Below are 27,873 nucleotides of genomic sequence, written 5' to 3'. Positions count from 1 at the left end.
CGGGTCCTTCCCCGTCCCCCGAGAGCAAACCAAGACCAGGAGGGTCGGCCAGTTGTTGAAGGACCTTCACTGTCAGGGGACTCAGTTCACACTGGATCTGTCTGCTGCCAAAGCCAATTTCTTTAAATCAACCCTTTTGAGATGTAAATTTACATAGAACAAGAGGGCCCCATCTTATGTGTACAGCTGATACATTATGGTGCGTAAGTACAATCAGGTCACCGCTGTCCCAGCTGAGGTATGTCACATCACATTTCCACCCCCGTGGGGAGTGTGAGGTGCCCCCCACCCCTCCCAGGCTGTCCCAATTGCTGTTGCTTCGTCTGGAATCTTGTAAGAATGCACAGTACAGCACGCATGCCCCTTCCTAGCTCTTACACGCAGTATGGCGTGCCTGTGGTGTCTTTTTGTCACCGTGTGTGACTCCGCCATGTGTGAGGACCCTGCCTGCTCACCCACCCACCGGCTGCTGTTCGGCGGCGTGGCCTCGTAGGGGTGACCCTGCCACGAGCACTTGGAGACAAGCCTCTGTGCAGATGTGAATCTCCCTGTCCCTTGGGTAAATACCTCAGAGTGAAATGGCTGGACTGGATCAGCGTGTATTTAACTTCATGAGAGACTGGGGTCCTCTCCCTTCCTCTGCCACCGTCTTAGGCTGATGACTTGATTTCTTAGGATCCTACTGCATTCCTCTGTGAAACATGTTTGAACCATGGGGTCTAATTCTTCAAAGAGCCGAGGACCCGTGTAGCTATCTGGCCTTCATGGACCCCAGAATGTTTCACCCACCAATGAGCCACATTTCATAACAACCCCATGAGCGTCTTTGCTTTTGAGCAGGGAGAGGCGTGGGACACATGGTGCGGCCTGGAGGAAAGCGAGCATGTGGGGCGCCAGCAAGCCTGCGTTTGACAGCCCTGCTTTCCGGCAACGGGCTATGGCCCTGGGCAGGTCATGTGGCCCCCTGGGCCCTGGTATCCTCATCTGAAAATGGGAGTGAATGACAGGGGCTGTGCTGCTGAAGAAAAGCAAAAACACATGGACAGACCTTGAAGCACGGTAGACACTCAGTACATTAGAGATGCTGTTGATCAGATCGCATTTCCTTTCCAAAAATTAGTTGCCTATTAATAAATAAAATGTGCCTCCACATTATCCTGTGGATGCCAGCTCGCCACAGCACGGTGGCAGTGAAGTGGGGGTGTGGAGTCTTTTGTCCACATTATTGGCTGCTGAGAAACTGGTTCCTCAAATGTGGTCCCACTTGTCCTGGTGCCCTGGACTGGGGGGATGGGGCTAAAACCCCTGGAGGTCATGACTCTCTGATTTGTGGCTGCGTAGAGGGTCACGAGCTGGCTGCAGGCCACCACCCTGCCCCACACCCATGGCTGCCAGGGTTCTGGGCCCTTCCCAGTGTGAGGCCAGCCAAGGTTTATGGGGTTATGGGGTGCTGAGCCTCAGGACACACGGCACTTCCCCACCTCTCTGGGGAGCGGCAGTTCTTGGGGGCTCTCAGCCCCGGGGATCCCTCCGACTCCTGTGGAGCTGCCGAGCAGGCTGGAGTACCCCCGGGGTGACCCTAACCTCATCTCCAGGGGTTCTGAGGCCCAGGCCCGGGGTTTGAGGTCCCCAGAAGTGGAGCCTGAGACGTGGCATTGCGTGCACGTGGTCTGCGGAAGGGGAAGCGGGGGCGAGGCTGCTGAGCCGGGACGCGGTCCCGGGGCCGCCGGCCTTGCCTTGCCGTCCCCAGCTCCCTGGACCTGCCCACAGTGAGGGAATTGGCAAGCGACGGCTTAAAGCAATAGACTGGGGAACTTTGAGCTGGGTGGGAAAAAATTGTAAGGGCAGGAGGTGGCTGATAGGGAGGAAGAAAGAAGAGAGGTCAAGACACTGAGAGGCCTTGATGAGGATGAAGAGTCGGGGGTGAGAGAGGCAGAAGAAGAGCCTGTGGTCACAGTGGGCGCTGGAACTAATGACTGCAGACGTGGCCGATCGGTAGGGACAGTTCCGGGAAGAGGCAGCAGGGACGGGGGCTCTGACCGGGTGGAGGCGAAGCCACAGGCAGAGACAAGGAAGCCAGAGTCCCAGCAGTCGGATGGGTGTCCCCTGGGCCGCCGGCGGCACCCAGCGTGGGCTCTGCTGGGCGAGCACAGCACATTCACTCGGGAGCCCTTCCCGATGCGCGGAAGCTCGTGTTTTCTCAGGTAATGGAATCAGGCTTGGTCGGGAGGTCTGGGGGGAGGTGGCCGCCAGCTTTGTATTCACCCGGGTTGGGCACAGCAGGGGCAACCTGAGAAGAAGCTGCTCTTCCACCTGGAGGCAGACTGGAGAGAGAGGTCAGGGAGACGGGGAGGGGCTCCCAGTCCGGCCCAAGGACTGGGCCTTCAGAGAGGGCCTTGTCCCCATAGCCCCCGCAGGGCCCTGCCAGGCTTCACCCGCGGCTCTGCCCTGCCCTCACCCCCAGGCCCCCAGGGCCTTGCCGTCCAGGAAGAACCTAGGCCTGCGGGGCAAGCAGTTCACCTGTGTAAGACAGGAATGGTAAGGACCCTCTGAAGCCCCCGGGAGGGTACGCGGAGGCCTTCTGTGCCCATAATAACTACTACTATTTTGGATCATGCTGGGTGAAGGCTTGAGTGAGACGGGGCAGGGGAGTCAGAAAAGGTAGAAACTAAGAGGAAAGAACACCCGGATGCTCTCAGTGGGCATCTGCCCTCCAGCTGTGACAACACCACCCCCAGGCTGCACAGGAAAGGGCTGCTTTCCCCAGCAAGGAGCCCCGAAAACTTCAGCCAGGGCCATCCGTGCCAAAACGGCTCCCAGCCTCCAGGAGGTCGGGCTCAATCCAGTCTGACCAGAGCTGGGCTGTCTTCCTGTGTGCTCAGGATCTTCTAGATGCGGCCTGGCCGTGTCTGGGCACGCAGAGTGTGGCGGTGGGGCTTGCAGCTCCAGTTGGCAGCCGGCCGGGCCGGGTGATTGGCGCCAGGTCTGTGAGCATGACGACGTGCCGAGATCTCCCTGAGGGCATCACATCAGACTGCGGGCTGCCAGCGCCAGGCTCCACGCTCAGCAACTGATGGAGAGATAGGGAGTCAGACAGGCACCTGCTGGCTGTCCAGGCAGGGCCCTGGGGTGGGTGGCATCGGCCCTCCCCAGGTGAGCCGGTGTGGGCAATGGGAAGGAGCCTGGACCCAGAGGAAGGCCTTGCAGTCTGCTAGTGTCACTGAGCAGGGGATGAGAGACAGACAAGTGACAAAGAGTGGAGGCCTGATGTTATGTGCAAGGTGTGGACCCTGCCTGTCCTGACTTCAGAAGATGGGTGATGGATAGATGGATGGATGGATGGTGGGTGGGTGGATGGGTGGATGGATGGATGGATGGATGGATGGTGGGTGGGTGGATGAATGGATGGATGGATGGATGGTGGGTGGGTGGATGGATGGGTGGGAAGGTGATGGATGGATGGACAGATACAAGGGTGGGTAGATGGATGGAAATAGATGATTGATAGAGATAATGGTTGATATACATATAAATAACAGATTATATAGCTACCGTTGTAGATGATACAGATATGGGAGTTGGAAACTTTTGGGCAATAACTGAATATTTGATTATTTTAAAGAATTATTTTTCATTTTTTAGGTGTGAGGATGGTACAATAGGACCCAACCAAGTTAGTGGGAAAGAGAAGTGAAGTAAAATCACCACATACTGCCGGGTCCTGTGTGCCGGTTCCCGCCTCAGCACGGGGGAGAGGGAGCAGGGCGGGGAGGTGGGGCCTGCTGCCTGAGGCAGACCCACCGGTCACTGCGGCCATTCACATTCACATCACTAAACCCAGATGGGATTAAAAATTCCATTTTTTAGTCACACCAGCCACATTTTAAATGCTTAACAGCCACACGTGGCAACCACATGGGATGGTGCGGCTCAGGAACATCCCGTCATCGCAGAAAGTTCCCCTGGGCGGCATGTGGCAGGGGTCAGGGTCTGGGAGGGGGTGCCACTCATATCAGGGCCACGAGCCAAGAGGTGCTGCATGACAGGCCAGCGTGAGCACGGTGGCACTGTGCGCGCCGCGGGGTGGAGGAGGGTGGACAGCTGTGCCCGTGGGGAGCCACCTGCCTCCCTCCCTCTGGGGGTCTGGGACGGTCCCTGGGCTCCCCGAGTCCATGTCTCATGTGCAGAAGGGCATCAACCAGCTGATCATTATATTCTTGATGACCAGCCCGCTCAAGGCTGGGTGAGTGGATGGGTTCCTCCCCGTGCTGTCAGGAGGCCCCCGGTTGGCCTCTGGCACCTTCAGTCGGAGTCTCAGTGTGACCCACAGCCTCTCCCAGATTTCCATCCCCACATGCCTGTCTGGTTGCACCAGCACACAGAGCAGGCTCCTGGTGCCACTGGCTTCCCCAGGAGGTGGGCAGCCATGAACAGCCTGAGACTACCGCCCACTCATGGCTCCCCACTGATGACTAAGGACACTGCCACCCCCCACCCCCGGCGAGACCACAGCGCTGGCGCCCAGCGGCCTGCTTTCTGTCGGTGACTCCAGTTCCCGAATCTGAAACTGAGCCCTGTTGTTCCGTCATCTCAGCGTTCATCTGGTGCCAGAAGAGGACCAACAGGGGTGCCCTCTCCTCCGAGAGCCTCGGCGGAGGGGGAGCCGCGCAGGGTGTCTGCGGCTGAGGATGGCCCCCCTCTGGGGGACTGAGGCCTTCTGCTTCCCCACATCTCAAGCATCCATCAGATCTTTTGAGATCTGAGCTAGCTTTTTTCTTTTAGCCAAATGTATGTTCTGGAGGTGACGGGAGCTGGCTGCCTGAAATGAGTTTTAAGGTGCCTGGGTTCCAAATGGCTGTTGGTAAAAGAGCTTTGGCAACCTGGTATGGTTTGGGGCAGTTCAGACGTTCTGTGACTCCGTTTCTGCACTCACCTGCTTGGCATGGGTCTGGAAGGAGTAACATGCAAATGTCAGTCCCAATATAACACGGTGGGAGGTGAAGGACTGGGCTTACTGGAGCTGGGAAGCTGTTGATAAAATAGGTCAGATAGAGCCTCTAGAAAGGTCTGCTGGAGTTGGGGGTACAGTGACCTTCAGTGGCTGGATTCTGGTGAAGTAGGCAGTACTGTCGAGTCTGAGAGCATGCTGGGCAGCGGCCAGGCGCTCCAGCAGGTGGGCAGGTCCCAGCCTGGGGCTGAGAAGGCAGATGCCAGGGGCAGCAAGTACGGGTGCACCTCACGTGGTCTACTGAGGTGCTGGGCTGAGGAGCAGAAGCTTGGAGCCTGTAAGGCTGAGAACAATCAAACAGCACTAAGCCTGGGGAAGACGGAGAATCAGGCCAGGACGTGGGCGCATTGTAACAAGGCCGACAGACACTGAAATCTGAACCCTGGTGGGCCTGTGGTCACGAGGGGAAAGCTAAACCCATTTGCTGGAACTCGCCGGCCCCAGCATTGTGAAATGACTGTGGGTGTTGCCCGAGGCCCCATGTTTGCCGGGCACTTTGCAAACCAAGATCTGGCCTGTTTCACACCCCAGGGTGTCCACACTTCTCCGTCGGAGCACCAGAAGGACACAATCACAACGCTCAGCATCTCTCCCCCAGTCCAGGCTCCACCGGGGCCCGACGGTCTTTCCCCTGTGCATTCAGGGGCCAGCAGCAAGCACCCGGTCAGGGTCTGTGGGCGACGGCCTGGAAGGAGGGAGCGAGAAGGAGGAGGAGGGAGTGAGCACATCTGGCTGTTCAGGGGCTGCCGGGAAATGTGCGGAGCATTTAAAGACAGCAGGTAACGGAGAGCAAGCAGGACTTTCACAGACCATCTTCCAGCCTGTTTGGGAAGCAAGGGTGGTGGTGACCGTGGGCTCGCTCACCCCTGAAACGCCTCTTTCCCACTGTATTTCTCATGGCTTCCTCTTGGGTCATAACGTTCAGAGAATCCAGAGTGTTCAGAACACCAGAGAAGCAAGTGAGGCACACTTTAAAATCTCCCCACATGTAACATTTTGGTGCTATTCCTCCAGATTTTCTTTCTTGCAAATAGAAATTCATGAACATAAATGTGGGGATGTATGTGTCTGTGTGTTCTTGCGTGTACCTGAGTAGTTTCAAATGCTCTTTTGGAACTTGTTTTCTTCCCACTTAGCAATAGATATGGCTTCTTTGTGTTAATAAAAATATACAGCAATATCATCCCTTTAATGGCTTAGCCATATTCAGTTGTATGAATATTTCATCATTTATTAACCAGTTTTATCCATTAGGAATGTATTTGGTTGCATATAACAGAAAACCCACCATGGTGGCTTCTAAAAATCAAGTTTATTTTCTCACATTACCAGAAGTCTAGAGGAGGCAATGTGGTTGGTGGTGCAGCACTGCCAGTGGACAGAGCCCATGTCTGTCTTGTTTTCTCTGCCGTGCCTCATGGCATGAGATGACTGCTGCAGCTCCAGACATCACAGCCACATTCAAGATAAGAAGACAGGTAAAGGGGGACAGTTTGTGAAGAACACCCATAAGTTTCACATAAATTTTCCCAGAAGTCTTCTGCTTTCATGCCATGAGCCAAGATTGACTCACCCTGTCTCTTAGGACTTCAAGAGGGGGGGCTACAAAAAGCGCTTATTTGACCCACAGTTTTTATAATAGATGGGAAGTGTGCAAGGAACCTGCAAGCAGACTGCTGCTTGCTCTCAGGGCATCGCCAGGCTTTCACTCTGAGACGCAGGGTGCAGGAGCAGTGCCCCCTGGACCATGGCTCTGGAAGGCATGGCTGAAAATACCCCGTCAGAGCTCAGCAAGGAAGATGCACGCAGTCACTTCTGCCCACTGCCGGGGGAGCCCGGGCGAGGGTGGGGAGGGATGGCAGATTTGGGGAGGGATTAGGATTTGGGTGGACAGAGAAGCAGCACAGTATGAGCAAAGTTGCAGAGGCAGGTTGTGGGTGGCCACCTAGAAGAGTGAAGCCATATTGGATAAAGAGCCCCTTTTCCTTGTTTCTGAGAGAACCATATGGCAACTCCATGGGTACCGCACAAAGCTTCCACGTGGGTGACCTCTCATTGTCCAGAAAAAGAAAGTGCTCCTCTGGGGTCTCAATAATCGTTCCATTATTTTAAAATAGGGGTTTGTTTGTCCCAAGAATTAAACAGGAAAAGGAATGACCAAGTCCTTGGCTGTAGAAACGGGAGATGTCCAGGAGCCATCTGGTTACACCGCTAGCATGTAAAAGCTTGGCAGGGCAGAGTTAAGTCAGCATTATTTGCTCTGGTTATAAGATTAGGACTAATGGTGCGATCAAGAAGACGCCGGAGGTGTTGTACGTTAATGTAGGTATAGCAAGCTCTGAAGTAGCTGCACGTGTAACAGCTGTGTCTGCATTCATTTATTAATGATAAAAGCAGCTGGAATTAATTAGACATAGCCAAAAATTCTGTTTAAGAAGAAAATTAACTATGAGTCTAGGTACCTGTAAAAGTGTAGTGTGGTCAACCGGGCACAGATAAGGAAATCCACTTGGCATGGCCAACCAGTGGGAACAGCTTTGGCGAAGGGCATTATGGTCATATCCAAGAAAGATTTTCTCAAGAAGTACCTACCCTTTGACTTACAATGCTTCTTTAGAAGTTTATCTTGAGAAACATTCTCCCACATATGCAAAAATAACTGTACAGGGAGTTTCACTGTAGTGTCATTGGTCATAGCGAATCACTGGGAATGTCCCGAACGTCCACCAGTAGGACATTGGTAAAGTGAAGTACGATCCAACAGAATCCTATGCAGCCCTTAAAGAGGGAGACGCCCATGTGGGTAGGCAGGGAGAATGCCCAAAGCCCGTCATCAAGTGACAGAGAAGTCGTGAAACATGGAGTGTGGCCCATTCCCATTTTCCCTTAAAAAGAAATAATAATACATTGCTGGATGCCCATGTAAATATGCTCCAAAGTCTCTCAGTGTGGTTATCCTGAGAGCAGGGACTGACAACTCTCTATTTTATACATTTAATGTCACTAGAATTTTTAAAAACAAGAACATGTTTAAATAAAAGTGGACAAAAATAGCTAGTATTAAATTACAGTTTTAAAATCCCAGAAAGTGAATTGAATGGAAATTTTTTAAATGCAAAATCTGCTACCCATCTGTAATGCTTAAGTTTTTTTCATATTAATTTTGCTGTTGGGACAGGGAGGAAGTATTTTAAACAAAGTAAGCTACCCAGACAGTCTTTTGAAACTCAGTTGCTAGTACTTTGCAAACCACTGGAGTCGATTTTATTATCATTCTCCTGGATTCGCTTTTGCTCTCTCCTAACAATAAGCCACAGTGAAGATTTGCATCCTCTGCACTTTGGAGAGAACCGAAGGCATATTCCAGGTGCCCTCGCAAAGTGAGTCACATCCGCTTCAAGTAGAGAAGTGCACCAAGTATTATCAGGGTTGATAACCTATTTGCTACCTTGCTTTCCAATGATCTTTTTGAAAAATAATCAAGTGAATTCAGGTAGGACCTTCTTGTGGGTTGCAGACAGACACCTTCTTTTTAGCTGTGTCCTCACAGGGTGGAAAGGGCCAGAGAGCTCTTTGGGTTCCCTTCCATAAGGGCACTAACTCCATTCCCAAGGGCTCCATCCTCATGGCTTAATCACCTCCCAAAGCCCCACCTCCTAATACCATCTCCTTTGGGGAGTAGGATTTCAACATATTGATGGGCGTGGGGACACAGACACTGAGACCATGGCACCATCCTTAACTCTGCTTTCCTCTCTGTTGGCTCTACTCTCAGGCAGGAACTGCCCTCGTAGAGGCATAACGGCTGCCTAAGCTCCAGGCTTGCATCCTTTCTCTCTGAGCTTCCCAACCAAACAAATTCTTTTCTCAGTGGCCCATGATCACTGGGTCTCCTTGATTTATATGGGTCCATATCGTCCCTGACCCCAGCACTGTGGCAGGGAGCATGTGGAGGGAATTACCTGGTTGGCTAGCCTGAATCCCAAGGCCACTTCTGGACACAGAAGTAAAGCACCTCACCCAACCCAAATGGACTGAGTGTGGGGAAGTAGTGGTGCCCATGGAAAATCACTGAGCAGTCAGAACAACAGATGCTAGTCTCTTCCTGGAGCAGGGCCACCTCACACTGTACCCCTCAGACCTCTGAGCACGGCGAGGTGGGCACTTGTTCACCCTGTGGTGCTAGAAGCATTTGCTGGCTATTAGTTGTGTATGTGTTGGGTGGGTGGGGGTATATTTCCACTCTTGTAGCACAGGGCTAGGGGACAGAGAACTGTGTTTCTTCCAGACCTCTGGCCTCCAGAGTTCTGTGTGCAGCATACATTCTATTGATGAGAAACTCTCACACAAGGTCTGGAAGGCAGAGCCATCTTGTTTCTCTGGCAGACACAGAGGGTGTGTGGGCTTCAGCAAATGTAAGTGTTTGCGGCCGCCTGTGCTCCCTTGCCAACCACCCAGGCCTGGGAGCAGTGGTTTCCTGCAGTGTTCTGGCCTCTGAACAGGAGTACCAACTTACTGAGGCTTTGCGTTCCACTTACAAGACACACCTGGCAGCTGGATACAACCACTCCTGATTGCCACTTGCCAGACTCCCTGGAGGTTTTGTAAATACCTGATTCCCTGCATTCAGTCCCTTCCTTTAAAATACTTGGTGTGGCTGGACCCTGACTGTGACATTGTTTTCTGGGGGAAAATTTTAAGAAGCTCTAATCTATCCAAACATCTCCTTTTTTTGATAAGAAAACTGGGCTCCATGGGGGAACACAACCTGCCTGTTTACCAGTTTGCAGATCTGTAAGCCTGCCCTGCCAGCACCACAGCCACTGGCCACTTGTGGCTACTTAAAAGTAAATGAATTAAAACTAAACCAGATTTAAAACCCAGCTCCTCAATTGTCCTTGCTACATTTCAGGTTCTCAAAGCCACCTGTGGCCAGCAGCTACCTTACGGGAGAGCAGACACATGCTGTACTGTATTTTTGTTGTCGCCCAAACCTCTGGTGGACAGCACCATTCTAACTAATCATGGTATAAATCTATGTTCCTCTGGGTTTTAATTTTCTTCTAATTAAATAGTAGCATTGGGAGGATGACTTAGTCCACATTTTTTGTGTTACAACGAACAGACTGAGGCTCAGAGTCATAGTGACTCCAGTCTCCCAGTGGCCTGACAAAGCTATATTTTCTTTCTGTCCAGTAATCTGAGTCACCTAGTAGTTCAAACCAAAATTGTATATATTCATGTCAAATACAACATACTGTTCAAAAGAATAAAAGAAAAGCATGTAGCTAGTTTTTCCTGTAAATAACCCATTATACTGATTTTCAATGGATTTAACCAACTGTTCTTTAAATAATATGGTGCTGAATTTTTTAAAAAGCAGGGTTTTGGGGGGGCGGTGTTAATTATCTAATTAAGCCATGTTTTGCATCTGATTCAGATTCCAAGATTCTAAATAGAACTTTAAATGTGATCTGTGGTGACATGTTCTCTAAGAGCCAACTAATCTGCAGCGAGGGTTTTCTGTGAATCACAGAACATGTCTGTTTTCTACAAATTGCCTGCAGAGGGGATAAGATCCCTTCCTGATAAAAAGGGCTTAACTGAAAGGGTTTGTGCAAGTCCCTCTGGGACATGTTTCCTTGCAAGGAAGCATGAGTATTTTAGAAGTAGGAGGAGCTGTTTCTCAGAAAACGGTTTCCTCCTCATGCCTTCCTGGAAAGAACGTGCAGGTCTGACCACCTGGGTGTCCACTTGGAGGTAGTAAGGAATATCATGGGACACGGAGTCTGTGGGCTCTTGAAATGAAAGATGTGAAAAGGGAGAATAGAACATTGAACAAAAGCAATGTGCTTTTCTTCAGCACAAGATTTCCTTCCCCCACACAGCATCAGAAACTGTCGGAAGCTGGGCATCATTCCAAAGGTTAGAGATGGGGCCAAAACATATCATTTCAGCCTCTCAGATGGCCATTTCTGTCTCTGACATGTTAAACACTGTCTCACCACAGTTGTAAAAGTCCATCCCTCAGACACAGCCCAGCAGAGAAACTCTCGACTCTTTGGTCTCAGGAGCAGGAGACTATGAGAGACAAAAACAGAGACAGAAGTGCCTCCCCAGGCCAAGAGCTCAGCCATGCTGCTGCCCCACAGCATCCTAGGACAGGCACGTGGCCTAGGAGGCAGGGGGTCTCGATTTGAGACAGCTCTGCTCCCGAAGACCCATCGACTGTAGTCTCTAACACCTCGACAATAAAATAGGGGTGGTCATATCAGTGCCAGGAGGCAGAGGGCTGCTTGCGTGAGCCATGTCTGATCCGGGGGCGGCAGCCTGTGGCACTCTGTGGAGGCTCAGAAGCTCAGGACAGGTGTGCTCGGTGTGCGGCCAGTGGCATGTCCTGGTAACTCGTCACCAAGGCACCAGTCCTAGGTGACATCTAGGACCCCCTGATCTTCCTCACTCCGCACCACTCACAGTAAAGCCCCACTTCTTCCCACCCCCTGTGCACCCATCTTGCTCTGGATCCCCTCAAGAGCCACTGCTGCTCCCATCCGGCTGCCATGGGGTCTGGCAACAGGCCCCCCAGGCTGCCCTGCCCAGAGCTGAAGACTGAATTCCCCAGGCCACGGAGATTGCTGTGCGGCCGGCCCCGCAGCCAGAGCCGTTGCAGCCTGCCTTCCTGCGCTTCAGCAGGCACCCTCCCGGTGCTGTCATTCAGGCGTGCTTCTCCAAACGGACTCACTTTCACCTAAGAAGACTCACTTCATAAGGAAACTCCATGTCCCTAATCTAAATGGGAAACCCATAGAGGGGGCCCTCAAGAGAAGGTAGCCTTGGAAATCAATGCCATGAAAGCAAGCCATGCTTCTCAGCGTCTCTCCGGACACCTGGCTGCCTGCAGGCTCTGAGCTGAGGCTTGTGTCTCTTTGCTAAGGATGGAGGTGGGGAGGGGTAAGATAGCAGGTCAGCCAGAGGCTTCCTGGCACACAGTCAGGTCTTCAGTGAGGAGTGAAAGGAAATATGTTTCGGCATTGTCAACGCAAATGCATTTATCATGCCTGACGTCCCACCTCAGCCACCTTAGGGATGCCCAGGGGAGCACTGCCCGTCATCCAGGGGGTGCCGATCTTCAGCAAGCGCTGCGAGTAGGGTTTACCTGCCCTGCCAGTTGGCTGCCTGAGGCCACCTCCCAAGAGGGATTCCACAAGAGGTCCCACTGCATGATTCCATTTCCAGCCCCAGCAGGAAAAACACTGTGATCGACTGGCAATGTCTGCCAGGGGCACAGGATGGGCAGGCAGCAGAACACATGCCACACACTTGGCATCGCCAAACCACAGCGTCCCTACTCCTTAACAGGCTATTGTGATCTGATCGGCCCTCCTCTCCCAGCTCAGATCAGGCCAGCCCTTCCCAGCTCCAAGCGTTCACTCTGGCAGCTTGTTTGAAGCTTGAGTTTGCTCTCTCGTCCTGACAATCCTGGGAGTCAAGGCTTTAGATTTGCATTTTACCAGCCGGGGACGGACAAGGCTCAAGGAGGTTAGGTGACTAGCCCAGGGTCACACAGCTGAGAAATGATGGTGCAGTGGCACCCAGCCAGGTCTCCCAGCTCCAAACCCAGTGCTCCACTGCCCTGCCGTGACACCAGAGGGACACCGTCCCCTGGAACCTGTGAGCCCTGTCACTGTGACAGCGACTGAGTCAGGAGGGGAAATACTTCTCTATTTGTCCTACAATCAAGTGAGCTGCCTCATCTTAGGCTGTGGCTGTTGTGAGTAGACACAACAAACTTTTAATAACTCTACACAGCTCTAAACCAGAAGTAGTTTTTACTCTTGTGAGTCAGCCATTTATTTGTCAATAGAGGCCAGTAAAGGAAAAGGCCCCAGGGCCATTTATAAACAGCCAGAGCCCCTGGAGACTCCCCAAGAGAGGCCAAACTGTCTAGAAATGTGCCTGTCACTGGAAACCATGCCAGGGCACAGGGAGGCTGCTGAGAGCTGCCTGAGAAATGGGCTGCCGGAAGCACCAAAGCCTGGAGTGGCGCTCAGAAGCCAACAGGCTGATGACAGCTCGGGCTCAGCAGGTCTGAATCCCAGCTCCACCCCTTGGGAATGGAGGGGACAAAACAACTCATTACAGGGAGCTTTGCCACCTGCAGGGTAGGCATGATGATGCCAGCTTTGCATGTGGGGCTGTGGGAAGATGAGAGGCAATCAGTACGCAACAAGCAGGTCACAAGTGTCCCCTGTGATGGCAGTAATGATGCTGGCCCTGCCTGCAACGATGGTGTGATGGGAAGGGGGTTTGTTCTGTATTCACTACCCCCAATACTAACTGCATTTGCTGCACACCTACTGTATGCCAGGTATTAATGGAGAAAAAGAAGGACGCTTGTGCACATGCAGCGCCTCTGAAAAGAGTAGGAAATGAAGGAGCAGGGGACCCGCCTCAGCAGGACGCTGTCTGGCAAGAGCTTCCCAAGCTAAACATGCATGTGCCTCCCCATGGCAGCCCCTGACCCTCTCCTGAGCACACACTCAATAGAAATGAGGGCTTGTGTCCTTCACAAAGGCACGTGCAGGAAGGCTCACAGCAACTTTATTCACAGTAACTGAGAACTGAAAATAGCCTGCACACCTGGCAAGCTAGCAGACCGTGGCCTGTTCATGGGGGATGGACTGTGCAGTCTATTGGGGAGCATGACACTGCGGGGAGAAAGGAGCAGCCTGTGGCCCCTAGGGCCATGTGGATGCACCTTGCATCACAATGCTGCAGAAAGCGTCCAGCTGAAGAGTCTACACTGTGTGACTCCATTTATATGATAGGAATAGAGATAGTCATGGTGCCAAGTCAAAATAGTCGTTCCATCTAAGGTAAGGGATTGACTGGGACGGGGGACATCCCAAAGAGAGGAAATACTCCACAGAACGAACTGACAGGTGATCAAAATTGTGCGCACATGTGTAAACTCTGTGTATGTTGTACCTATATATATATATTTATGTATTTTTTTAAGGAGTAAGATATAACCAAAGGAATGTCAAGACTGTAAAGTATGTAAGATTTTGCATACATATCCCAGGGGTTGCAGATTCAGTCTCCAGGAGCCAGGAAGATAGAAAGCGTGCCAGGCATAAGGCAATAAGCGACTAGGCTGTTCAGACTGCGCCCAAGGATAAGATCTGTGAGGTTCAGCGGGCTTGAAAATATAGCCGAAGCAAAGCAGAGAGCCAAGACTGGCATGCACGTCCCCTGCCGTAGGCTCCAAGCCGGAGCCCTCTGTAAGCAGTCCTTTGTTTCATGGCGGGGGACACTGAGGGACAGCCCAAGCCCGCTCAGCTAAGGGGTGGAAAGCAGGCGAGAGAACAGTCCCACGGCGAGCTCTTCTCAAACACCGCAGAGGGGCAGCAGGCTGCAGCGGGGCCCCGACAGGGAACCGCCGAGGTATGGCCCCGCCTCCGGCTTCCTCCGAATCCTTCAGAGCCCTCGGGCAAGCCACCTACCCTCGCTTGGGGCCTCTGTGTCCTCATCAAACGGATAGCGACTCTTGAGTGTCGCCCACTTTGGTACAGAAATCCCATCTCCCTCGCGTGTTTGCCCCCTCCTGCAGCGGGTGTCCCGATCCCGGCAGGTGCTCAGCAAATCACCGAGCTGATGGGTCGGTGATCCTTGACCCTGGCAAAGGGAGGCTGGGAGAAGCGGTAAACAGGAAAGCACTCGGTGAGCTTATCCAACGGCAAGGCGCCAGCGGGGCCAGCCATCCGCGCAGCGGGCCGCCGGGGGCTTCCGGTGACAATGCTGGGGAGCCGGGGAACCTGCAAAGCGGCAGCACCTGCGGGCTCCCTCCCATCCCCAGAGATCCAGAGAGAAGCCCATCGAGGGCTCTGGTTGGCCCGGCAGGGGGTCACATGTCTGGTGCTGGGCCAATCGCTGGGGCCCGGGGGTGCGGCCCGACCAGAGCGGCAGGAGGGGCCCCAGCGCAGGTGGCCGGCGCCTGGTGCCCTGCAGACACCCGCTCTCTACGGAGCCGAGCTTGCTTTCATGTCACCTCCTCGTACGGTTCCAGAAAAATGCTGAGTGCGTGGAGGGCCAAGAAGAGAGGAGGAGGAAGGGAGGCCGGAGACGGCGGCGTGGGGACGGACACTGCCGTCTACAGACGCGTTGACACGCCGCCCCTCGGCTGCGCCCCCGAAGCCCTGCGGGCGAGGCGAGGCGGGCGCTCAGGGCAGGGCACCTCCCCTCTGCGCGGGAGGCGAGCGGATTGCCCCGAGTGGAGGCCGCTCTGCCTGTGCGCACAGGCCTTGTGCAGCGAGGGGGCCGAGCCCAGCTCGTCGGTGCCGCCCGCAGGCCCCTCCCCGGCCCGGCCCTGCCTGCGGGCCGTCAGCCATGCCCGTGAGTGTGGGGCCTCCGTGGCCGCGCCCTGGGCCGCCGCCCAGTGAGCATCCCCCTTCAGGTGGGCCCACACTTCTCAGTTTAATTTTTAGTAAAAGTACAGTAAAGGATGCCAGCTATGGAAAACCCTCTGTTCTCAAGAAGTAGGTTGTAACTAAAAGTAGGTAAAATAAAAACAAAGCCAGTGTCAGCCGCCTAAGGCTCCCTGCCGAGGCCTCGGTCTGTCCTCATGAAACGAGAGGACTGCCAGGTGTTAGAAACGTACTCCCCTCGATGTAGCAGGTGGCGTGGGAGGGAACGGGAAGGGAAAAGCTTCCTCCCTGGGTCACCCAGGGACGTGTCTGCATCCACGCATCACCTACAAGTGAACCCCGGGAAAGCACACTTTAGTGGTGTTCATTGTCAGGATGTCTCTGCTTTTTCCTCCTTCCGGTCGGGTTTCCTACATGATGGAACAGAGTCCTGCCTGTGCAACATTGGCTGTCTTATAACTGGGTCCACATAAATAAAACGTGTGTGTGCGAAATAAACCCAGAGAATGGAGTTCTAGGCAGGGCCAAAAGGGGATATTTCAAGGTAGAAGGAGGAAATGTAAGCCTATCAAAATGTAAAATAAGTTCTAACAGGATTGACTGAAGTAGTTTTCAATCCATTCACCTTAAGAAATTGTGTTTTGTAGGGGAAGAGAAATGTGCTAAATCCAAGGGCATAATCGCAGGAATTCAAAGCAGGGCTCTGCCACGTGGTGAAGGACCTGTTTGCGCCGCACACAAATTGCTGAAAGGAAAAGAAGACAAAGGTGAGAGCAATCAAACCAAAGGACCGAGCGGCCTCTGCGGCACAGCTGCCAGATGCAGGTACTTAGGTCCTGATGCAAAGAACCCAATTGTCAAAAAGTTACGAGAAAATAAGGGGGAAATCATCACTGATACAATAGTCCATGACAGAGGAATTTGTTATTCATTTGTGATCAAGGTCTTGCAGGTTTTTAACGAGTCCTTGCTTATGATTTAGAGATAAATACTGAAATAGTTAAGAATGAAATTACATGAAGCCCAGATTTCACTTCAGAACCAAGATTGTACTGAGCTGGTCCTCACTGAAGCTTGGTGAGTAAGTACCTGGGGGCTTTCTCCACCCTTGGGTATGTCCTAAACTTTCCATCATAATTCAGACTTTATGAACCAGGAGTCATTCGTAAGTTACATTCCCCTGAAATGTCCTCTGGCTGCCCTTGTCCAGGCAGTCTAGACAAATCCTGAAAGGGGAAGGGGTTGCATCATTACTGGCCCCTCCCAGCCAGTGACAAGGGTCCTGGACACCAGTCCTGGATCTGGGGTGGGGGTCTGGCAGGTCTTTGAAGGAGGAGGGCTCTGCCACGGCGCAGCCCGCTGGGGGTCACAGCTCCCTGACCGTAAGCCAGACCTGGGCCTTTGCTCAGCCTGGGAGTTCACTGATGCTTGGCGAAAAGGCAGCATCTCATTTCAAAGCTGGGAAGGAAAGAGTTTAAAAGATTTAAAACCCCACTCCAAAAGCTCCTTGGACATCATATAGCTTTTCTGAAAGAAGGTTCTGATGAGTTAAGAGCAAATGAATCAGAAACACATGGATTAAATTCCTCTTAAGATCCACATGGGTTTAAAACGAAGGGGGCAGGGGATCGGCAAATGTGTTTTCGGGTTTATCAAACCCCAAGCACATTAAAAACAGTGCGAGATGGTTGGCAAATCCAAAAGGCAGCTGAGTTTGTCCAAGGCTAAGAAGGGGCTAAGGAGAGGTCCCCACTCAACAAGCAGGGGTGCCAGCCAGGCTGGGCGTGGCTTCTCCTCCGTCCCACAAGCACAGGCCTCCACAGACAGGCCGGGAAGCGGCTCCAGCTCTCCATGCCGTAAGTGGGGCTAGTCTTTGTAGTCACCTGTTCTCGTTGACTGCATGAAGGAAATTAGAGAAAACTGCAAATGGCAGCACTTCCATCTCGTTCTTGTCTGCACCCCCTGTCAGAGACACCCTTCAAAGTTTCCCATGCAGCCAACTGTGGGGACCCAAAGCAGCTCCCAGCCAGAAGCACAGTGGTCCGCCCTGTTCCAAGGTGGGCCCTGCCTCGGGCTGTGAACAAAGCAAAGTGCATGGCCTGAGAATCAGTCTGGACTCCAGAAGTGTTCTCTAACCAAACAGGCCTGGGTCCCCTCGCCTGACCTGCAGCAAAGCTGACCGTGGCCCTGGGGATGCAGTGAAGGAAAGAGGGCCTCTCTGCAGGGCACCAGGCAAGGAGAGCGGGCAGGTAGTGCTCACTGCGCCAAACATGCTATCGGTTTACGAGCAGGGTGTTTAAAGGTAAAATTACAGGAAATTTGGAGAGGTGTGTCCATCCTTCCGATGGCCAGTGGCGAGGTGACAGGGGACTGTTTCGGGAACCTTAGTCCTCAGTCTTCTTGCTCCGCCTGGTCTGGGGTCTGTGTGCTTGTGAACAGGTGGCCCGTCTGCTGGGGTCTAAGTTCCTGTAAAACATGTCAAGGGTACACGAGTCAAGAGTCTGCCGATGGCCGTGAGGGGGAGCTAAGGGTCCTTGTCCACTCAGTCTGCTTAGCGTTGGTGTACAGACTCCCGTTTTCTTTCATCTCTGGCTACCCAGCCTCCTTCCCACACTCTGGGTCATGACGGGGGAACTTGGGGTTCCCCTGGCTTGTTCATGAGAAGTCTAAGGGGCTTCTCCAGAAGAGGGCCACCTGTGTGGTCACTGAAGAATGCTCTGTGGTCGGACGTACATGATCGGGGCCCCTCTGAGCTCAAATGGCAAAGGACTGAATGTGTTACACCTGGACAGTCCCCAGCCATCACGGGGGCCAACTCCCTTTTGATACAGGCTGCTGAGTGCAGGGAGCACCAGTCCCACTCAGGGCCAGCCGCCCAGGTAGGCAGCCCTGGACGGGATCCAGGTCCCAGTCCCTAAGCCACACGTAGGCGGCATCTCTGGGTCACATGGGGAGCAGCCCCTGGACAACAGTCTAGAGCTCAACTCTGAGAACACTTGTGGGTGGTGCCCCTTGAGAGGTGTGAAAAATGCACCCAGAATAAGCACCAGCTCTCATCTCTGCCATGTCCGTGCTCTCTGAAGGGTGGTGCCAATTCCCTCCCTAATTGCTGAGAACCTGCTGAAGAGATGGGTGGGAAGAGCGGGAAGAGAATGGGCTCCAGGGCCGGCCTCCCAGCTCTCCCGCTCAGAGCTGTGTGATATTGGGCCAGCTTCCCAACCTCTCTGTGGCCCAGATGGCTCACTGGTGGAATGAGGGCCATACAGCTCCCACTTGGAGCATTGCTGGACTGGATGCATGGCCCTCTGTGCATGAGGCTGGTGGCGTTGGTCCTGCCCTGTAGCTCAAGCACTGCTCGCCGTGTAGACGATCATGCTGTGCCAGCCGCTGCAGGTAGATGACCTCATCCCACCTAATCCCCACCACCGCCCTGGTGCTATTACCCACTTGAGGGATGAGAAAGCTGAGGCTCCCAGAGGTGGAATAACTGGCCAACAAGCAGCAAAGCCAGATTCCCAGCCCACATAGGCTGGCCCCTGGGCCCCCTGGAACTCAGAGGCGCCTCACCAGCATGCTCAGCAAGACAGCAGGCGGGCTGGCTGCTGGCAGCCTCGGCCCAGCCTTGCCTGTTCTGTGCAGTGAGCAACCTGCATCGGTGCCTCGGCCCTGTCCTGCCCCCATGCAGCGTCCCAAGTCCTGTTCTGAGCTCAGTCCCAGCACTGCCACCTCGCAGCTGGGTAACCTTGAGCAAGGTAACTCACTGGCCTCAACGCCCTTGTCTGTAAAATGGGGAGTGCTTACATCACAGGGCTGGGGGGAGTAAACAACCGAAGGCCTGTAGTGCTGCCACCTGGCAGGGCTCCCGGCACATGCTAGGCGCCCCATAGTTGTGAATGCTCGTGACTGTTGTCACTGCCAGCATGCCAACCTCCGCCTCCGGAAGCACAAGCTGTCCCCACACAGAGTCCTTCCAACAACTCACCTCCACCGCCTACCCGGCTACCCAGCAGGGTGCCCCCCAGGACCGTCCAGGACTGAGGCATGGGAATGCACAGAGGTGCCAGGGCACCCATCACCAGCATGTCTCCACTGGCATTTTTGTGCTCACAGGTACGCCAGGTGTTTGGTGGCGGTGTTGTCTGGGAGTGCGCAAATGGCTACATCTTGTCATGCTTCAGGACCTGATACCAAATGAATCCCTACAATCCTAAGATGCTGCCAAAGGCGGGGTCGTGAAGAAGGGCCATGTTTTTTAGCACAGCTTGTCAGATATGGCCTGAAATTCACTTGCCTTCAGCTTTCTCATCTACAAAACGGAGCCAGTAATTCCTGCTTCTAAGGACGGTCCCAAGAACAAGGACTTGGGAATAAATGGTGATCCCATTACAGGAGATTTTCCTCCAACCCCCAGTCCAGTTTCACGCTAAAAGCCAAGAAAACTGTAGGTTCAAACATAAGCACTGGGCTTGGGGATGAGGCTGTCCTCTGGGCTTGCTTAAGATGAAAAGACTTGCCTTCAACGTCCAGATCACAAACCTGTTACACTATTAAACCCCAACGAGGAGGCCCGGGCCCTTTGAAGCCAATGTAAATACAACTGTTTAACAGCTTATTTTAACTATCCAATGGGAACTGAGCCGCTTAAATGGATTCACATTGCCAGCAATCTCTTTCTGCGACATGGTATTTGTTAGAAATCAGAATTTTACTTAACGAAATGTCCTGCGGTCGCCTCCGCTTTGTTTCTTAACAGGGCCGTCTTTATGTGAGTTTTCTTTGGCTTCCCAATAGAAAAGCAACAGATTCCTTTTGAAGTTTTTTATTGATGAATGAGCAGCTATAAATAACCCTTCATGGCAGCCGCCCGATCTCTGAAGTTTACTCTGGAATAATAGTAGCAGTGGGAATGAGGGGCAATTTACGGCAGCGTGTCATGAAATAGTTTAATGGGCTTCATACTGTTTAACTTAATCTTTACAGATGTAAAAACAGAAATACAATTATTTTAACAACTATTATTGCATATTGCTTTGCTAATGAAAACAAAGACTTGGGAAGTACTCTGAGAACCGTGAGGGTGGCCGTGGGGCTGGGGGTGGAGAAAGTGCTGGGTGCCGGCAGGATCCCACTCAGTTTGCGGGCAGAGGATCCCACTCAGTTTGCGGGCAGACGAAGAGTCAGTGATGGGGACTCTTGATGCCCCAGGCTCCGCTGCCCTCCAGCTTCTCCACCACGCACGAACAAGCACATGCACACGCACACCTGCACACGCATCACCATCGCGTGGTCCTGCCTAACGCAGCCTCTCTGAGCTGAGACCGAGCTCGGCTCTATGGTATAAATTATGGGGCCCGTGGAGAATTTCTGCTGCTGGGAAAGACAACCACTTGCTCTTAATGGAGCTGGAAGGACTTTTCCTGTTTCTCACAGTGTCCATCTGCCACCCCGCCTCCTCCTTCCTCCCCATCCCCCCATCCCCACAACTCCAGCCTCCAGGGAGCGCCCTTGCCAGAGGAGATGGGATACAACTCACTTGAAAACCTATAAATCCAGAGGTCAAGTCTGCAGTTTGAACGGCCTCCCTGTCCCTCTGGGAAGTTGTGGAGATTAAAAATGGAACCCCTGGGTCTCGTCCACAGCGGTATAAAGACTGCCTTTCCCTTTGATTCTTCAGGGAGGTCCTTGTCTGCAGAGGCACTTCCAGAGTGAGGAGATGTGCTTCCAGTTAGCATTTTTCTCATGAGCTGAGCTACAGCCCCTGCACCCCAAACTGAGATCTGGGCGCTCCCATGAGACCCTTTGAGACATAATTTCATGCCTGGGGAGCTCACATCTCTTCTCTGCCCCTCAGCGGGGTTCTCAGCAAAACTGAGAGATTGCCTGAATTCCAAAGCATTTGGGGAATGGTGGGATGAGGCAGAGAGAAGCCCAAACATTTGTTGGAAGAACTCTGTTGGAGGCTGAGGCTTATATCCACGGTGAGCAATCGCCCCGCCCGGCCAGCCAGTGGGGGCTCTGGGCCACCGTGGCCCCAGACCCTTGAGAGCAAAGTGGACTGTGTGCCTCCTGAGGGCAGTTTACTCTCAGGGGAGAAAGGATGGGGCCCATTTGCCTTGTTCATTCTGCCCATCTTCACCCTCAGATAAGCCCCACCACCCACCCACAGGCTGAGTGAGCAGAGAGCACCCCATATGGGTGGAAAGGTCAGGAATGGGAGAAGAGCTTCCATAAGATTATGCGTCTGTTCTACAGATATTTACTGTCTGTTAGTTAGCAGCACTTGGTTAGGATAAGCTGGGAGTCAGGCGTCAGGAAAAAGCAGTCCTGTGACAGACGCTTTTTGGGTACCCACTGTGTGGCAGGCACTAGGCTGAACGTCATAGGAGAAAAAGAGCTAAATGGAAAATGGTATTTTTTTGTTTGTCTGCATAGGGCTTATTGCAGCATGGGGAGAGTCAGATGGGAAACTCTTTACCGGGGAAGAATTGCTTAGCTGCAGTCTTGCAGACTTCTATACAAGTGTGCAAAAGGCAACTCAGAAGCTGTGCCATCCCAGGAGCCACCACCGGGCACGAGCTGCTCTTGAGCACACGAACGTGGCTCATCCAGATCAAAGTGTGCTGAAAGCACGAAACACACGCTGTACTTCAAAGACTTAGTACCAAAACAATGAAGTATCCTGGATGTATGGGGTTAAATAAAACAGATGGCTAAAATTAATGTCACTGGCTTTTTGGTATTTCATTTTAATGTGGCTGCTAAACATTGTGACATTACTGTTTTCTGGCTTACTGGTCCAGAAAGTCAAAAAAGGCACCCTACATCAGAGGCATTATATGGCCCTTAGCATGGAAATCCCACAGAGATGAGAAGATGATAGAAACATGGCTTATGCCATTAGCTATGTTCTCTCAGTGTCAGGCGTTCACGAGAAATTACACAGGGTTTGTCAACCCTTGCTGCTGTTAACATTTGAGTCGGATAACTTCCTGTTGTGAGGGGCTGTTCTTTCTCAACCCACTGGATACCAGAAGCATCCCACTCTGAGTCATGATGATCAGAATAGCCCGAAGCCTGGTCCACCCATCCTGGAGGGTAGAAGTGCCCCCACTGAGAACCACTGTACCAGACCAGTAGTGGAGCAGATGACATTAATGGCTCTCAACCATGACTCTGCATTGGAATCAGTGGGTGGGCACAGACCCCACCCCAGGCTGAGCACATGGAAATCTCTGGAAGCAGGGTCCAGGCACCACACTTTTTGAGCCCTTGAATGATCCTGGTATGCAGTCCCCATGCGGACCTCTGCACAGGATCCCTCGCCGGTCCCTCTCCCTTTTTGAGGTACGCAGGTGCCGGCCCCATATACTCACCACTGGCCAGATGATGAAGAGAAGCCGAGAGCCTTAAGGACAGGTACAACCAGGTGTGATACTTTGCCAAGGAATTGTTATACAACCTGGGGAAGCTACCAGGGAAGTACAGACACAGGAATGCCCACCTGCCAGGTTTGCTTAAAGACTGAAGAGATGGTGCACAGAAAGGCCTCAGAACACAGCTTGACATATGGCAAGTAACACAGGCTGTGAGCAGGAGGATCGAGTGCAGTGGTGAGAGGCACTCTCCGGAGCCAGAGAGCCAGAGTCTGGCCCAGCTCTGCCCTTTGCCAGCTCCGGGAACCTGGAAGTAACAAGCTTTCTGAACCAGCTGTAAATGTGGAGAAACTGGAGTTTCCAGCTCACAGGGACTCTGCACCTAAAGCACTTGGGACAGTCCCCAGCAGAGGCCAAGCACACAGCGATTACAAGGTGATGATTAGCCCCGCACAGACCTTATTGCAAGTTACTGGCTTAAGTTTTCACTGCAAACTCTTGCTCGTTTTCACAGAAAGCGTTTGCACATAGCTCGCGGAATCTCTGCCGTGGCTACACAGTGGATTTAGGCTGAGCTGCCAGGGTGGCTCCTGCTGAGCTGACCTCCAGGGACACCAGTGCCTGCTCCAGGGTGGGAAGACTCTGGATGAGGAAGAGGCCACCACAGCTTCGGGTTCCAGGACAGCTCGGTGATCCATGGCATCAAAGTGCCACTCCTTGCCCTCCTCTCTGCCTGGCTGCCAAGGTGCATACCTGTGCATCTGGTGCTGGACCTCCCCAGGCACACAGATGAGCAGGGGTTTCTTTCTTCTCTTTTTACATTCGGAAGACCAGAATGAAAGTACGGGACTCTCTCCAGAAGTGGAAGGTGTTTAAAAGATTTGGAGCAGCCATACTGTCCAGAGCACATCAGCTGTAGAGACCCCACAGCCCAGACAGGCAACAAAACCCACATTTCCAACCGTCGCTCTGTCGTTCTTGCTGGGAGAACAGACACCAACATGTAAACAGAACTTAAACTCTGGCATGGCTTAGACAGAAAAGCCGGCACGGCTCCGTACGACACTAAGGGAGGGGACAGCGAGGTCACTGGATCTGTCAGCCAGTGGTCACTTGGATTCTCTGTCCCCAATCCCTGATGCCAGACGTCGCACCAGGGGGTCAGCAAGAACCGGAGTGAGAAGATAAGTGCTCCAGGATGGATTCTGAAGCTGGCTAGTCACGTGCCTTAGGACACGCCCCCCCCCCCCCCCCCCCCCGTCTTCTGTGTGTACGTGTGTAAAGGGAGATTCATCCTGGTAATGCCTACCGCACGCGAGGGTGGTTAAAATAAATGAGAAAATGGCTATGGAAATTCACACACACAGTAAGTCTCACCTCCCTGTACATTTATGTCTTCGCATCTTCTCCACGAATCTCCTAATTTCAAAACACAAAGTTTAGTAAATAAGTAAATCCATCACCTGCTCATCTCTGTCTGTTGCCAGGCTGCCGGCTAGTAAAGGACTGTGCCCAGAACTCTGCGTGTGCCCCACACTGGGAATGTTGGAAAGCTCTTCGGTGGTGATGGTCGTGGTGGTGGTGGCACTGACAGACTGAAGAACATTTTATATGTGTGTGTATGCATATGTACACACACACATACCTGCATTTCTCTATTACCTACAGGTACAGATAGATTCGATACTGATGTTGGTGTTTCCCCCTCGACTACATGTATCTAGTCTGTATAGTCCGGGGGAAATGCCACAATACACGGGAAGTACCCGCCGTAATCTGTTAGAGGCAGGACCATCACAGGGGCTCACGGTGGGCAGGCTCGTTCTGTCACCAGTACTTCCCTACGTGTTCTGCATTTCCGGCGGGAACACATGTAACTTCTCCGTGGGTGTTTTAGGGGCGGGCAGCTCAACCCAAAGTAAAGGAAGGACCGTTGGGGCCGTGGGGAGACGTTTGGAGTCCACTCTGATCACACAGGAATTAAGCACAGCTGCAGGCTGACAGGAAGAATAGGTGAGCAGATGCGGCCCACCGCTGTGGGGAGCCTGCCTGGGCACCACTGGGAAGCACCCCGTGGGTCCCCTCTTAGGCCCCCGAACGGGGGACAGGGCGCAGGCGTGGTGGCCAGCATCCTCTGGGGCCTGTCATCTGCCGCAGTCCAGCGAACTCCCAGAACGAACAGCAAAGGCGAGAAATGAAGCACGGTGGAAGCAGGTTAATTTCTCTTCAATCCCCGCTCGCTAAGGCCGCCAGGGGCCCCCCATCAGACGCTGGCCCTCCTTGACCTGACAGGGCCTCCGTCCCTGTCCTATGGACTCCCGCCCAGCGAGGGGGAAAAAGTCCCCTCCAGTGTCCCTGGGGCACCTGCAGCAGGGGGCATGAATTATGCATCACCCCCGGCCCCCTCTCAAGACGGAGCCCGCAGCGCCGAGGCCAAGTCCAAAAATGTGGGAAAGTTTATTTATTTCTCCAAAACATTCCTGATTTGTAATGTGCTTTCTAAAAATGTTCTAGCTGACCAAGCCCCAGCTATATTTAGCCGCAACATTTAAAGAAATGTTCCTTACGTTTTATAAAGCAGGCCAGGAAACACACCGCTTAAGAAACATTGCTCCCCATCTGGCGTCTTTCTCCCCAGGACGGGGTGGAGCCTGCAGGAGCCTACGGGCATGGTCTTGGTGCCCAGGGAGAAATAAAGCGTTTTATTCATTCCCGGGGCCCTGGAGTCGATGACGGCCACCCCGCCGGCCCTGGGCAAAGCGAGGAAACAGCGAAGCGGCTTCGCGCTCCTCGCCCGTGAAAGTCGGTGCTCCTGCGGTCTTCCTGGGCTCCCCTGCCGTGCCCAGCCGCTTATTTTGCTTTAAGTTTCATGTTCAAATGGTTGGATCATCTCAAGAGGTGAAGCACTGCTGTGAAGAGGAGAAGATGGATCCTGGCCTACCCAGAGGAGGCAGCCCCCGGGAGTCCCCCGTCAGCTCCAGAATTAAACCACGTGGGCAGAGCTGCTGGTTGTAATTCTTTTTGCAAAACCAAGAAGTCACAAATGGACCGTAAAACAAAAGTGTTTAGATTAGGGGCTATGTCTGTACACAGAGGAAAGACCTCCCATTCGGGAGCTCTTTCTGCACGCCAGGTCCTTGACCTGTATTAGCTACCTTACCTCTGCCAGCGGCCCCTGCAGGAGCCTGTGGTCATCCCCGTGTTGGAGGTGGGAACCGGGGTGGGTGCTGTCCCGTCAATGGGCACCCACCATTCAGTTTACTTGTCATGACAGCTGGGGGAGGCAGCCTCAATACTCTCCCCGCTTGTACAGATGAGAAAGCTGAGATCCACAGACGGGTCACGGCAGGTAAGCACGGAGCGGGGTCTCGGGCCTCTGGTCACACTCCTCACTGGGGACTGTACCCCTCCCCACCCCCACCCCCACATCAAACCACTGGAAGGTACTGAGTCAATGGGACGTTAAGGAGAGGGATTTTCCCACCAGTACGTGTGTCTGGAGAGGCCTGGGAAAGGACGGAGCAGTAACGGTGACCAGCTACCTGGAAAGATGTGTGGGGCCAGGAGAGATGTGCTGTGTGTACCATTTTCATAGCACATTGTGAAGACCTGAGTCGTGCTATAAAGTTAGTGTCATCCCAGGCGATGGGTGCTGTCACTGACCCAGGGTGCTGCCCACTTCTCTTGGAGCCCCCGTCCCTCTGGATTTGGGCTGGAGGACACCATCCCCATGAGCGGCCCACATGTCCTGGAGGTATGAGCTAGCACCAGCCAGGTGCAGGACATTAGCCCGTAAGGGATAGCTTTGTCTTAGACGCTCAGCAAACTGATACAAATCCACGTACAGCGTACAGTCTTTCTCAGCCCCCGTCCAATCAGCAAGTCCTTGTCAGGCTCAACGCTGTGAAGGCAGATGCTGTATACCTGCGGCAGGGCCCTTGGGAGCTTAGTCTGGACCCAGGTCCTGTCCAAATAAGAGGATGTTGGAGTAGGATCTAGAGCCACCTCTCTTCGAAGCTTGGCAGATGGCAGAATCCGGTCTCCCGAGGCCAGATGCGGCCACCAGCATTGTCTGAGACTTCCGCTATTGGCTCCTAGACATCAGTGGTGTGGCCAGGGTGGCTGCAGCCAACTGGACCAGGAAGAGGGGGCCCCCCAGGGTGTTGGCCAAGTTGTGTACCTGCCCCCGTCCTGGTGCATACATAGTCCCTCTGTGCCCCTGCAGGTGACCCTTACAGACTGTGTTATGTGGGGGTCCCTTGTAGGCTGGACTGCAGGTGTGGTCAGCCAGCCAGATGTATCAACGTGAGTCTGGACAGTGGGAGAGGACAAAGGCTGGGTGCTTCACCTCAGCTCCCACTTGTGCCAATACTGGCTGTAGCTGCACTCACCCTAGCTCTGGGGTCCCCTTCCCCTGGCCATACATAGTTCCCCATACATAGTTCCTTCACCTGGTGTTTCCCATTGGCCCATCTAAGTGGGATTCTGTTTCCTAACAGAACCCTGATTCTCATGCCTGAAGGAAAAAGGAGGTTGGAAGCAAAACTTGCCCAGCTCCTTGTCCTCTCTCCTCGCTGCCAGGGTAAATAAAGGCAACGGAGTCGACTATAAACCTCCCAGGACTTAGGACAGATCCTCCTACCTGCCCCGCCCAGCCACCTTTTTGGGGATAGCTGAATTTTGCACACAGTCTCATCTGCCCACCATGGTGTAGACCCTGGGCTTAAATCCACATCTGGCCTGAGCCGCACATTGGGTTCGCCCAGTGCAGTTGGCGTTTGGACGCCACTGGAAGAGACAGACCCACCACCCCAGTTCAGCCCAGGCCCCACGGCTCCCTATTGCCCCAGTCTGCGTCACTGTGTATGCCTACGCTACGGGCCTCACCTGGACAACACCAAGTTGGGGCTTCACGACAAGGACAAGTATAGCAGAGAGCCTACGTTTGGCTCTTCAGGCATTTTTTTTAACTGCCTTAAATGGGGATCAAAAGAATTTTACTTTTCCAACAAGCCCATGCTCTTTATTTTTACTAATAAACATTACTTACTGTCACGTGTGACTT

General features: G+C 53.2%; 1 long non-coding RNA gene across 3 annotated transcripts in view; it reads left to right on the top strand.

Annotated features, from left to right (window-relative positions):
• Nucleotides 1-22,257, top strand: part of LOC108394489 (uncharacterized) — a 32,599-nt gene extending 10,342 nt beyond the window's left edge. Inside the window, exons 3-4 of one of the 3 annotated variants that reach the window (XR_012126569.1) lie at nt 16,083-16,260; nt 21,868-22,257. This is a non-coding gene — a long non-coding RNA (uncharacterized lncRNA). Of the gene's footprint in view, nt 1-16,082; nt 16,261-19,545; nt 20,451-21,867 lie in introns of those variants that run through there. The other 2 variants (XR_001852452.3, XR_012126568.1) reach the window with 2 other exon arrangements.
• The last annotated feature ends 5,616 nt before the right edge of the window (nt 22,258-27,873 follow it).

The sequence above is a fragment of the Manis javanica genome, chromosome 17, assembly GCF_040802235.1.
Source record: "Manis javanica isolate MJ-LG chromosome 17, MJ_LKY, whole genome shotgun sequence".
NCBI classification, from domain to species: domain Eukaryota; kingdom Metazoa; phylum Chordata; class Mammalia; order Pholidota; family Manidae; genus Manis; species Manis javanica.
Note: the sequence above shows the minus strand (reverse complement) of the source record. Positions and strands in the feature narration are given on the sequence as shown.